Below are 14,407 nucleotides of genomic sequence, written 5' to 3'. Positions count from 1 at the left end.
ACGGAGAGCTGGTAGTGATTTTGTTCGATATCATGTCCCACGCTTTTTTCTTTTCTTTGTACATCTTTTGCCGGTACTGGGCACGTACCCTTTGGTAAAGCAGCCTCTTATGGGCCCTTTCCTCTCCAGTTGATTTTTGGAATCTCTTCCTTGTTGCTCTAAAATATTTCTTGAGTATAGTGAGATCCTTTGTCCACCATCGGCAGGTGCGCGGTCTTGGTTTCGAGTTATGTGAGAGAATTGTTCTATTATAGATCTCGTGGAGACTGGTAACTTGTCTTATATATTTATCGATTTCTTCGATAGTTGTCAGATTTCTAGGGTCTGCTGGAGATTTTGAGACATCCCTTTTGAAACTTAGTCAGTCGGTATGTCTTACATTGATTTTCGTTCTTCGCCATTTCGTTCTTCGCTAAGAATTTCAAATGTACACAAATGGCGGCTTCGTTAGGCTTAACCCCACTTAAACTTTTAAATTGTTGATAATTCTACAACTATTGTTCGCAGACTAACTAAAGACAGAAAAAACCTTAACCGGAACACGAGAACAATATAATTCAAGCACTTTTGAAGGAAAAAATGCAAAATTTATCAAAATGTAAAACTAAAATACAAAGCTCACTGGAGTCAAAGCAAGGCAATTCCTCAACAATATTAATAATTGCATCCTTGTACAAGAGATTTCACACGATATCTAAACAATTCAAAATTAAAAAGAGGATCATAGTAGTACAAACTCGAAAACTAAAAATGCAAAAAGGAAAATGTACAAGAAATAAAAATATAAAAATTAATCTCCTTGTATTGAAATTCTAATTCAGAACTCATTAGGGGAAAATGAATTAAAGCTTCTTAAAAGTAAGTTGATTAATATACTTCGAAACCGTGTTTCGTTATCCTGATTCATTTTAGATAAAAAAACCGAAAAAAAGTAACAAATTTCCGTTACATTAAAATTCATATAAAACTGAAAAAATTGAATCTCAAATCTACCAGGATTTTCCCTACAAGCCTTCGAAACACTTGGTAAACAGAATAGAACAAAACACTGTTTTAAATTTACTAACAGCAGAGTTAAATACACAGAGGCAACACTAATACATCGATAATTTAAATTTACCACACACACACACACCATAAAAAAAAAAAAAAAAAAAAAAAAAAAAAAGAAAGAAAACCACAGAACTTTACGTAAAATGACCATTCGAGGAAAAAAAATTGCTCTAAAAATATGATATGCAAATCGAAATTCAAAATCAAACATAAATAAAGAGGGCAATATAAATAAATATACTTTAAACCAAATAGTCATTTAAACAATACTCTAAAAACGATTCAGTTTATATATAGTTATTACATACATGCGTACGTACATATGTCACAAAAATTAGCTTCTGAATCTATTTTAAATCCATTTTAAAATCCGTTTCCAAAAAATAGTGCTTTATTCTGTTCATATGTATAGATATTCCGGAAAATAAATAAATAAATAAATAAATAAAACCCTCTAAATGGATGCAAGAGAGCCAAAACGGATACTGTCGTTGAAATTTTACGAGACTGCAATACTTCTCTTACTTCATACATGTGCTTTAAAAAAAGGAGGGGGAATTATGTACTTTTAAAAATGGTGTTATGTGCAATAATATTGACTACTTTATTTACGATACAGGTTCAGTTCCAAAAGAATACAATTTACTTCGCTATTGTGAAATGAAGCATAAAGCAAGAATTGAAATTTTGAAAAGGAAATTTACAAGAAAAGTTACAGTTTCTAAAATCTGGCCTTCGATAACATATATATTTTTTTAGTTTATTAGCCCAAATGGGCGTTAGACCCAAAGGGCTATTAGTCTCAAAACGGAATTATGCGTCATTTCACTTTGTGCGTTTATTCAATTTTCAAATTGTTGCCACCAAATATTATCGTCGTGTATTATATTTAAAGAAACAACAGTACATAGAGCTAACCAATTTTGAATAAACGTACTCCTCCGTCCTAACAAGGGCACCTGGAAGTCCGAAATTTAAATTTCCATTTTGTTTTATTATCGATTTCATATTTTGTAACATTAACGAATTTTTGATTAACAAACTCAACGCCTTCAATGCGAAGAATGGCGACACTGTACGGGAAAAAAAAAAAAGTTTTTTATCTCTAACGCGCGAGACTGTGTATCGGAAATTCTAAAGATATGCTGTTTCGCTGTTTTTAAATATTTTGTGATATTGCTGTTAAATTGAATTCTAAGTGAGAAGAATACGACATTTAATAAATAAAAGAAACACAAAAAACGTCATATAAAATCTGAAAGCTTTCAGATTTTCTTTTTAGCATAAAGGAGGGTTAGTTCAGAAAGGCTCTTAATTTCGTTTTGCGTTTTGCTTCGATTCCCTGTAAATATCCGTATCACTTTTCAAATTGTTGCCACCCAATATTATCGCCCTGTGTTATATTTAAAGAAATTAAATATTGAAGCATCTGCATAAATGCATCTATGTTTCTAGCATTGTGATAAAACAACGATACCTAAAGCCATCAAATTTTGAATAACGTAATTCTCCTCCGAATATGGGCATCTGGAAGCCCAAATTTGGAATCTGAAATTTGTTTTATTATAGATTTCCTATCTTGTAACACTCTAACGAATTTCTGATTAACAAACTCAACGATTTCAGAACGAGCAGTGGCAACACTGTACGGGAAAAAAAATTTTCTCCAGCGCGCGAGACTGTGTATCGGAAATTCTAAAGCTATGTTCATTTTAAAATTATTTTGCGATATTACTGTTGAATTTAATTTTATGGTTTAAGTTCGAAGAACATGATATTAAATAAAAAAAAATAACGCAAAAATGAAAAAAAAAAAAAAAAGGCCTCTTTGGGCGTAATGTAAAATCTGAAAGCTTTCAGACTTTTTTTCCCCTCCACCAGAGTTTTTTTTTTTTTTTTTCAGACTTTGATAAGAAAAAGAAAGAATTCTTTTTCTTTATTTATTTTACTAGAACAAATAAATCAAGTGAAGCAACAATTGACGCAAGTTTTCCTCTTGCACACATCATTACAGAGCGATCAGAACAGAGACATTACAAAGAACAACGGATAATTACGGAACATATCAACGAAATCGCTAGTGATTCATCATGTCAGTTAAAACAAAGGACCTGACATGGACATCACATGACTTCCTTACACTGCTTATTAAGTTATGCACATTTCTTGCTGCAATTTGACTTCTTATAATCCTATTTTTTCATAACGCGTATAAAAACTTTCTCAAATATAACTAAAGAAACCAGGAGACGGCATTAAAAGCTAGATTTTGTTATTTGTCAAAATTTTATTTTTTCTCTTTAATTTGACATTACCAAAGTATGAATATTTTCCTCATTTAAAACACTTTTGTTACTGGAAGTATGTGAATACGGCCGACGATTGAGAAAATAAATGCCGGGTGAGAACTTAAGCCGGATAAGGAGGTGAGTATGTATATATATGAGTTTAAAATGAGTAGAAATTATGATTATCCTATCTGAGGATAAAAGTACAGGGTGGGGAATATTTAAGAGGTCTTAAAAGTAGAAGTGAAAATTTAGATTTGTGAAATATTGCTATCTAAGCTTTTGCTAGGGGATGGTAAAACTTGTTTACTAAGTAACTACGAAAAAATAATAAATGAAAAAATAAATTAACAAATAAAAAATTAATCCCCCCTATTTAATGTTTCAAACACAACTTGCCAATTTAATCCCAGCTTAAAAATTAATAAATTAATAATTTAAATTCGTCTTTTACTTTTAAATTTTCGCAAAATTCAAGTATGCCAAGCGGGCGGCGTGTTAAAGGCAGTCTCAATAGAATGTCCCATTAATGGCGATAAATGACATTTTTAGCACCTAGTCTTCTTGGGAAAGAAATAGGGGACAGGAAACGTCGCACAGTTCGTGGATTAGATAAGAGAGGGAACGGGGATCTTCGATCAAATTTGGCGCAGTTCGTACCCTACCCTTTTCATGATAGGTAATATTAGATGAATTTGAAGTAATTTAGGAATTATGAGAAATACTTACTAAAAAAAACTGGTGCGCAAGATATTTTTTCTAAAATACTTTAACAGATGTATGTAAATATGGAATAAAATGGTTGAATTTGCAAGTGATAATGCAGCTGCTATGATTGGTAAAAAAATGAAGTGACTGTAAAATTATGAAATGCAATGAAAGTAAAATATTTCAGAATAGTTATTGCACCACATATGAAGCAATCTATGTCAAAACTTTAAAAATGGATAATGTTACAGAAACTCTAACTAAACAGTAAACTTCATCTGTGGACGAGTTCTAAATCATGTGGAATTTATTAAATTGCTGGAGTAGATGCATTCAAATGGTTTTTTTTTTTAATTTAATAACTGACAAAATTTTCATTAAAATTTCAATGTATGGAACCACAAGCTTATAGCTTTACAGTAATCATACGTTTCGTATAGCTTGATATTAAAAGTTTCTCCTTTTAAGTCACTAATGATTTTGATGCTACAAAGAGGTTCAATAACCTTGAACCTTATTATAGCATAAAAATCAAAACTTGAACCCCCTTTCAGCATATGACCGTTTTTCAGCCTTTGAAATAGTGAGAAAATACAGTAACTTATTTCAGATTTAGAAAAATTTTAACATTTAGTTTTCTGCAAAATTTTTTAATTCCAAAAATTTTAGGTAATTAGTTTCCTATCTAACCGCTGATACGAAGATCGAAAATTCTACAGTGATTAGTTCAATAGACAAGCGATTATGGAAAAAACATTCAGCTGTTGCATCTAAACCCTGGATTATCAGTGCCGTTACATCTAAACTCTAATATAATCAAAACAAAAACATAAATAGAACTCTGATTTACATTGAACTAGATTGCGCCTAATTTTCACGTAAACTTAATCTAATAATTATATATAAATGTATATAAATATAATATGTTTATATTTCACAGAAGTCTCAGTGTCAGTATTTTGAAGAATCTTTGAATTTAGATATTTCAAAGATCAGAATGGATGTATCCTCGGCCGTCCGAAGGTAAAATCATTTTTCTTGCCTTTTATAGCAGCGTTAAATCAAAGAAAAGCCTGTTTCGAATTTCGAAGCCATTGGTATCGAACATTCTGTTGTCATCACATGTGTAAAAATTTTCAAGAAAATATTCTTTGTAGAATAAAAAAATTTCGGAGTATAAAAGATTGCGTCACTGTTTTAGCAAATCAGTAAATAAACTCGCTCAGTAATACTTGTAGAATCATCTCCCTCCAAAATTTATCGTGTTATTTTTTTCTTGTGGCGCCATCTATTCGTGCTCCTCTAAAGGCCTCATTCAATTGAAACAGCGATGATTCGTTGTATCCAGCATTAGCGATGACTTTTGAAAGCGAGTGATTTTTCGTATTCATTTGAAACACTTCCCTACCAGTCGAACTCGTAGGGGTTGCCAGAGGTTACTTGATGCGCGATGCTGTTTGTCACGTGGTCGGAAGTTGCGTTTGTTTCGAAATAACCAATGAAAGAGCTACCAGATGTGCAAGTTGACTCCTCGTAACCGTTCTTTAGGGTTGCAGTTCACGTTTGGTGTGCCATCTTTGGCTTTTCAGCGCTATTGTTTCAAAGTTTTATCTATGAAAATTCTTCAAAGGTATTATTTTATTTTAATTCCTTTATGAAAACAGCTAACCTTAAAGACACATTCCATTCACATAAATCATATACATGTGAAAAATATAGGTCAAGTAAGTTTTGCATACTGAAAAAAAAGCGATTCAAAAGACCTTTTAAAGCAAAAGAAAAGAAAAATGCACCTAGTTAGTTCTATTAACAACTCAAAAAATACAATGTAATATATTCTAAAAGGAAAATTATATAATACACAATGATGTAGATTACATATATTTAATAAATACATAAAACTCTATAATGACTTTAATGTTCATAACTATATAATAAACGCCAACACATATCACATCATGGTACATAACACTGCTATGAAAGGAAGAATTTTTAATTAGAAACATACCTTTTATATTTATTTGATAACATAGACGAATAAAATATAAAGATGACAAGAAGTTATGAAAACACGTTATGCAACTTAAGAAACAGTAGGAAGCCTTTTAAGTTATTGCAATATCATAAGGCACTGATTAGGAAGTAAATATCATTTTTTCATTTTTTTACATCAGTAATACTTTTTTCATTAAAAACTTTAGCAGTGAAAGCCAAAACAAATTTATTATTGGCGTCTCTGATGTAAGGTCACACAAAAATAAACTTGATTTAGCAAATTTCTAAAACATTAAAATCAAAAATAGTAAATTACAGTAACATATATTATTAAATTATTTTAATTACACATAAAAAATTGTCTGAATTAAATTAAGAATCACTGACTAAGCTTGTACAGCATTTTAAAACATATTTTATGTTGATACATTGGAAATAAATTGACAGCAATCGCAGTTAAATGAAAGAGCTGGAAATACAGTCTACATGATGTATAAATACAGTCAAAATTATTCGTTAAATACCTAAATTGATGCTTACCTTCTTCAAAATGAATATAAATACGATATAATAATGTTACTTTAAGGGAAACATTATATAATGCATAATTTCAATCATATTATCCAATGTTTACATTTTTTTTTTTTTTTTACATTGGAGGGCCGACTGACAGATTTGGCGACAGTATAATAAGGTCAAAAATAACATACGATTTTAAACCATGAATCCCGCATTAAAATTTAAATAAAAAGTGCACTTCATAGTTATAATCACGCACAAAATTGAAATCAAATGTATAATATAATTATTTAAACTTTGTCCTTTCGCGATAATAACAATAAAGAAAATCACATCAGCATCTACTTATCGCCGTCGGTATCTGTGTATTCTGATATTCATTTTGTACATATAAATCAGTTTGTCATTAATTAGCAATACTTAAATGATAATACACATTTCGCTGAAACATGAACACTTATTTTTTTAACAATTATGAAAACATACTTCAAAAGCGCACGGTCTTGCGATCGGAATCTATTCCAATGGACAAGAATTAATTATCCATTTTCTTCGTATTTCTTCATTTCTCGCGAAATAGAACATACTAAAGTTATTTCTGGAACGATATGAATAATTTGATGCAGTGCATCCACGCATATTTCTCTGAATTAGGTAGCAATCCATCAACACAAATGTAAACAACACAACGCTAAATCAATGTCCACTAGCAACAAGTGCACTTAATTTGGATACAACACAGATGATGTGTCGGCTGCCCTTGCTAGGATCCTTATACACCCTATACTTTGATATAAGTTGCTGCTCACTCAGCAGATCTAAAGCATTTTCTTTAGCACACTTGATTTCTGTCCTTGTGAAAGCACAAACAGCACAGCCGCCATATTGATTCGATCGTTTTTCGCCGCGGAATGATGGGTTTCAAGTGATCGCTATGAGAACGAGCGATCGCGAGCTCAGAGTGATCGTTGCGTTTCAATTGAATACCAAAACAGCAAAATCAATCGCAACTGATGACGTATGACGACAAACGATCACTAAATGTTTCAATTGAATGAGGCCTTAAATGTTTCAATTGAATGAGGCCTTAAGTCAGTAACTTTAAAAATTATGTAGACGAAAATACTAGTTCATGATCATTTCGTTCAAGGAAAGCGGTCATTGCCATCTCTAAATGCAATCAGTTGTCATCAGTTATAGATAATCCGGGGACTCAACAAAATTGGAAACATGAAATAAATTTCAAAATTTTTTTTCAAATAGCGATGGTTTATTGTCCCTCTATCCGCAAATACTTCCGTTTTAAGGACCAACTAACAAAGCACTCAGTTGCCTTACGAATCTTTCCTGTAGTTAAATGAGCAAGAGCCTCAAAAAAACTCTCACCCAATAACGCGTAAATAATCGCCAATAAAATTTTGAGATCAGTCTTCGTATCATTTAATGAACTTGATAGTTTCAAAAGTCGCGAAGCTTTTCTTAGAATTTGTACTGAATAATCCACAAGTTCTTTTCATGTAAAAAGGATATGAAAACTTATAAAGTTACTTTTAAGTGTAAATCATGGTAAAAAATATTTAGTGAGCATGACAATTTAAAACAACATGACACTTTGCATTTTATACATCGTATTGAATGTTTGGATATTTTTTCCCCAAGTAAAACAGAATTTAAAGAGGCATATGAAATCTCATGAAACTTTTTTTAAATGTAGCAGTAGTCAAAAGAAATACTGATGATGATGTTTTGAAACAGCATGATACTTTTCTTCTTAGAAATTGCATCCATTGTTTACAAGTGTTTAAAAGAAAAATGACTAAGTCTTAGATGTACTTCTTGAATATATAAAATTTTAACTAGTAGAAAAATTGAGTTATGGTGTAGTGTTACGTTGAGTTATGACTATTGAGTTATGATATCGATGTCTGAAATGGTAATCAGAATTTACTTTTAAAATGTGTCGTGAGTGTGAAAATGGAGAAATAAAAGAGCTTTGACGAATTTAATAAACGCGGTTCAATTTGGGTCTTGAGAAAATTTGTTCAATGCGAACTAAATAGTGTAAGATATGGATCTCTTTATCCCAATAGTTAATTATTCAGCTGTAAGACAATTAAACTTTAAATATATATGCATATAGTACATGTAATGAATAATGATGTTACATTCATTAATGTAAATAAGTGATCATATGTGTATTACCATAGTGAATGCTTATTTTTATGAAGTTCTAAGCATTACTTAAGATATCACTCGTAAAATTTTTATCTAATATATGCAAAGATAACAATATCTATTTAGTTTTCATTCGTACTCGGGAATGTATGAAAATTTAAATATTTTTTTTAATGTAATGTAAATTGGGGTAAAATATCTGCGTCTTTCTTTGGTTCAATCGGTAATGTGTGTATGCTGCTATACTGTGTCATGTTTTTGACAATCTTTCGTTCATAAGAAAATATATTAGCTTATAAGAGAATTATTGAAATTAGTAAAGTAATGAAAACCAACGTTATTGAAAGAAAACTATAGAAGCATTTACATTTTCAGAAGTATACCAGAGTTCCTTCTCTTAAAAACAGCAGGTGTATCGTGGTTTTTGTTTCTATTTCGTTAAAAGCTGGTCAAATAAATCGAGAGACAATCCATATCAGGAATGAAATACATGTCTTACATCGGATTAAAAAGAAATATTCTGAATCTAAGTGTTTATGCCTATAGAATGTCAGTGAAAGACATTGCGGTTGTGTGTGTGTGTAATTATGGCAAAGCCTCGAGGGCTATCTGCCTAAGGGGAGGGATGCCTTCGTGGAGGACTTTCTAAGGGAAACTGCCTCGTATACACGTTACACATGGGGAAAACCCAGCATAGTGTTTTAAAGAAGGTTCTGTATGGAATTTGAACAAACAAGGTAAGCATTAAAAGAAAAACCTGTTCAAAAGACGAATGTTAGAATTAAAAGTAAGATGTTAAAATTTAAAAAGGTGCAACAGAGTAAAATCAAAGAACATTGGTAAATCACATTTGAAAAATGGTAATTTGAGTACGATTCTGAAAAAGGTTGGTTTTAAGAATTTCTTTATGCATGTGATGCAAAAAATTGCTCGTTTTTCCTTAAGCTTTCCATGAGTGTGGATATAGACGAAATTAGTGCAGGGAAAAGGTAAAATTAGTGTAGTCAGTGTCTCTGAAACATAAAAAAAATAATAGTGTGAGCAGTGTAAATTCATTTGAAGTAGTGAAATATGACGTAGACTAAATATCAGAAGAGGTAAGAAATATTTTGGAATGTGTGGATCACACGTCGGTTTGTTTCGGAAGAACAACTGTTTGGAACAATTTTTCTGCTTTGTCACAACAGCCAATCAAAACAGATCGCTTTGGGGTTAACGCAGGGGAAACTGGTTCCCCACTACAAACAAGCTGATAGCAATCGAAGCTGATAGTTGATTGGTTGAAAACGAATAACCTGCAATTTTTTTGGAAAGGAAGGAAAAAGTCGCGCGTCTTTCTTTCAATAGTAAACCAGGCAGAAAAATTGTCCAAAACAGTTGTTCGTGTGAAACAAACGCCGTGTGATATGGGCCTAAAATTTTTACCCTGTGACTATGACTCATTCTCGAGGATTCAAAGTTTTACACCGAACTTGGATGAAAGGCCTCAGTTTCCCGCTGCTTTTGACCATTCTCAAACTAGCTTTCAAGGCATCTTGGGGCGCCAAGTGCCTCGCCTGTGGCCATGGAGGTAGGAAAGGAAGGAGGGGCCATTCCGCGCTAGAAGTGAAGCACTGCTTTGAAGCTTGGGTCACCAGACGGGGTGTTCTTTGTTTACATTCAGAAGCTCGCTTGACAAGTGCCTCGCCTGTGGCCACGTCTGTTAACAATAAAACTGATCTTTCTGGTTACCGACCGCATTATTTCCTTTTCACGGGATACAAAAATGTTTACGTCCATTTCCAAAATGCCAATATAAAACAGCAATTGGATCGTTTCAAGATATTCGATGATTAAGAACTTTAGGTTTTCGTTATAACACTGTGAAGTTCATCAATTCCAGATTTCTACAACTTTTCAATTAAATCTAAAAGTGCATTTTATTTCCCTTTATAACTATATCCTTTCAGTACTTACTCTTATTATTATTATCATCATCAAAGAACCGTTTTTTGTATACTGTTTATAAGGAACAGAAAATGTTTTACATTTCACTTAGCACTGTTATCTCTGATGAAACAAAACTTGGTATGTACAAAATTTATTCACTTGTAGAGCAATAATCACATTTAGCCTACAAATAAAAGATTTAAAGAACTACCCAGACTTTTCAATTCTGAATTTAATATCTAGTACCAAGTACTTTAGAACTCTGAATATTTGGAGTTATAAAATACTTGTTTCGTATCCGTAATTAGTTCAACAAAGTAAATAAATATTTTCTACATGCGCTAATCCAAACTTTAATTATGAAACAGAATATGCTCTTATTCAAGAATAATTTTATTTTAAATATGTGCATACTGATCTACTTAGCGATGAAAATTTCAAATGAGCGAGTTTCAAATGAAGCAACACAAAGCGAGTTATGTGTTTCTTCAACAAAAGAAAAATAGCTTTCTGGCAACATGGTGGTTAAAAAGAAGATTTTTCTCTAGTAAACTGGCTAAAATAACGCTGATTATTGTTTAGAAACCAAACCTATATGTTCAAATATTTGATTACTATTATATAAATGTTCACATAGAATTAATTAAAATTTACCATAAAATATTTTAAGAATATTTATTGTTAAAATATCCACATAAAATTATCGCCCCCCCCCAAAAAAAAAAAAGAAAGAAAGAAAAGAGAAGAAAAACTTAACTTAAATGGTGCAGTGTAATAAAATCTATAAAGACTTTATATTTTTAATAAACGTGCACATATAAAATTTCAAATACACTCAAAAAATCCTTTTGCGACTACAGTATTTTAAATTGTTGCATACAATACGTCTGCATGCATATAACAGCATTAGAAACCTGTTAAACATTTGTATATCTTCTTTTGTAATAAAAAATTATGAGATTTTCATAAAAATTGCAATCTGATCCTGCAGTATCCAACTTAATAGCTAATATGAGTTTAAACTGAAGGCATTCTGTACCATTTAAATTATACATGGCCATAAAAATTTTAACTTAAATGACATACGGTGCATTTAAATGATGTGTATAAGCATAAAAACTTTTTATTAACAGGGAAATTTATTATTTTCATATTTATATGAAGCTAATGATCGTTATAACGTCATTTCGCATCCTTAGAAAATGTCTTTGAGTATCAACGGTATATGAAATGTAAACCAAATAATTCAATTGAAAATAAAATTCAAAATAAAAATTGCACAATGTTATTGAAATAATGTTTAAAAAATATTATTCGTTTGTTCTATATTGCACGCTAGACGTAATTAACGTAAAAAAAAGTTGAATGTGATTTTAAGAGTGATGATGTGCGTTCTACTTTTGTTAGCATTATTTCGATATTTTGAAACTGTAACGTATCATGGAAAAATGTTCGCTGAATTACAATTTTATTTATTACCTGATCTTTGGATAACTTGCAGATTGCCGTGTAGAGTCATATATGATGATGGAAAACATGGAAGGTAAAACATGCATGAATTTTTCAGGAAAACACAGAAACTCGTTATATCTTGTTATGCTCATAGCAGGAAGAATTGCACTTTTTATTTATTCGTAAAAGGCAGGGATTTTTAATTTTATTTTCTGCATCTATGTAGCGCGAAAAATTCTGATAGTCATGTACAATTCACGCTGAAAACAATCTGCGAAACTAGTTGAGAAATGAGAACTGAAAGCTGTAGTCTCAAATTCCGGGCATTCGTAACTTAATACATTCTTAGGAATGGCCAGTCTTCATCAGTTATTTAGCCATTCCATCACCGAGAACTTTGCTGTGAGTGCGACCGATCTTCTGCCGTGAGAAAGGGAAAAGTTTCGTCGCAGTTTTGATGGAGAACACTCCGAGGGACTCTAACCTCTCTTTCCTAGCCAGCAAAACACTCGAGAAGACTTCATCGTCAGTCTTATAAATGCTTCTTTAGAACTGGTAAGTAAGAACTTAAAAATATAATATATATTTTAAAATATTTTAAGGAAAATTTTAAAAGAAATTCCATATGTTTCTGTGAGACATCTACTTAAATAAATTGCAGTGTTTAGATTTTATTTATCTCTTACTATCTGGTCTAATACTTATTTTCATTGCAATAAAGTTAATAAAATAATTCAGGAGAAAGGTTTGCAATTAGAAATCGCAATTTACAGGAAGAAAGTGCCGCATTTGAAGAGTTCTTTTACTATGCTTCTATTCTATTTGGCTATGGAAAACAACGTAATTTTGAAAATTGTTGATGCACAAAATATATTTCATAAGTAACTTCAATTTTTAATTTCAGAATAATAGGGTGAAGGGTAATAAATTAGGTTATAATCTAAACATACTATAGAAATTGCAATTTAAGAGAAATCCCGTTAAGGGGCCCTATGATCCAGCTTGCGAGGACTGCCAAAATTACTTAAACCGACCCTAACGATACGATATGTTTTACCTAATTGTGGAGAACAGTTTTTCCTGCTATTCTGTTTACATTATAAGATTTTTTCACCCTTCTTTCCGCATACCATCGTAGTGTAACTGCAAGCACTCTAATACGTATTCGGAGGATTCGGAATTCGAATCCTGGTGAGAGTACTGCGGATTTCTTGTTTCGTGAGTTCTAAAAAGCTTTACAAGGGGCGCCCGAAATAAAAGATGGTAGACAACAATTCGTCACTACCAGGATTTTTCGACTGAGCCACCTCATACCTAGTCACCCTTAAAAGAGAAAGTATATAAGACTTCTTTTCCTCACGTGTTTCATGTTTCCTGGATCGATTTAACCACTTCACCGGCGAGCAAAACTTCTATATTTTGTACCATTTTTCTCTTCCAAAGGTAAACATTTTGTGTCTGAAATTTAGCTCAGTTAACGAGAGAAATATTTCCTTCCCCCTTCCACTACCTGTGAGGTCTATTGAGAAATTCTATTGAAATGAACCTGAACCCCGTACTTGTCACACTCAAGGACGTCAGCTAATGATGCTACGATACCGTAACTGATCCTGCTATTCTGTTACTTATATAATCGACTCAAAAATAGTAACCAATGACACAAATAACAGGATCATGTTCCGAAAATGTAAAGCAGGCGTTATTCACGTTGGTGTCAGTAACGTTTTACAAGAACGTTCTAAATTATGCCTATCTGTTACACCTTTTATCCGTATAATCGCACGTCAATTACCGGTATTAACAGTTTCCATTACATGTAAAGAAAGTATAAAAGTGTCTCCTAGACGGTATAGTGGTTAGGGAAGCCTACTACGATACCGAAGGTCCCGGGTTCGAATCTCGGAGAAGACATGAACGTTTGTAAATGTATAGTGTCGGTGCGGCATGGCGGCACTCTAAATATGCGGCGACCCGAAAGTCATTTCGTGGGGATTGGTGGAAGGGAAGAGGAGTGGGATATCCCCGGGATTCAAAATTTGGGGTGGAAAATGCAAGTCCAACCTCTCTTTGGAATAAGCTCTGGCAACTATTGTTCCACGTAATATGAATGCGACAACAACAACAAAATATAAAAGTTTACGTAGTAGTGCACCTTAAAACGTGTCACATGGACAGTGTATGTTCATGAAGGGTATCTTTTTTATATGTTTAAGTATGATATTCATAAATGTCTCTTAAGAATAGTTTAATATATATAAATCAAATACGTATGTGCATTTATGGATTCT

Source organism: Stegodyphus dumicola, chromosome 1 (assembly GCF_044657685.1).
Source record: "Stegodyphus dumicola isolate Sdum_Otavi_A_Nest chromosome 1, ASM4465768v1".
NCBI lineage: Eukaryota > Metazoa > Arthropoda > Arachnida > Araneae > Eresidae > Stegodyphus > Stegodyphus dumicola.
The sequence above is the reverse complement of the archived record's forward strand: the minus strand, read 5'-3'. Positions refer to the sequence as shown.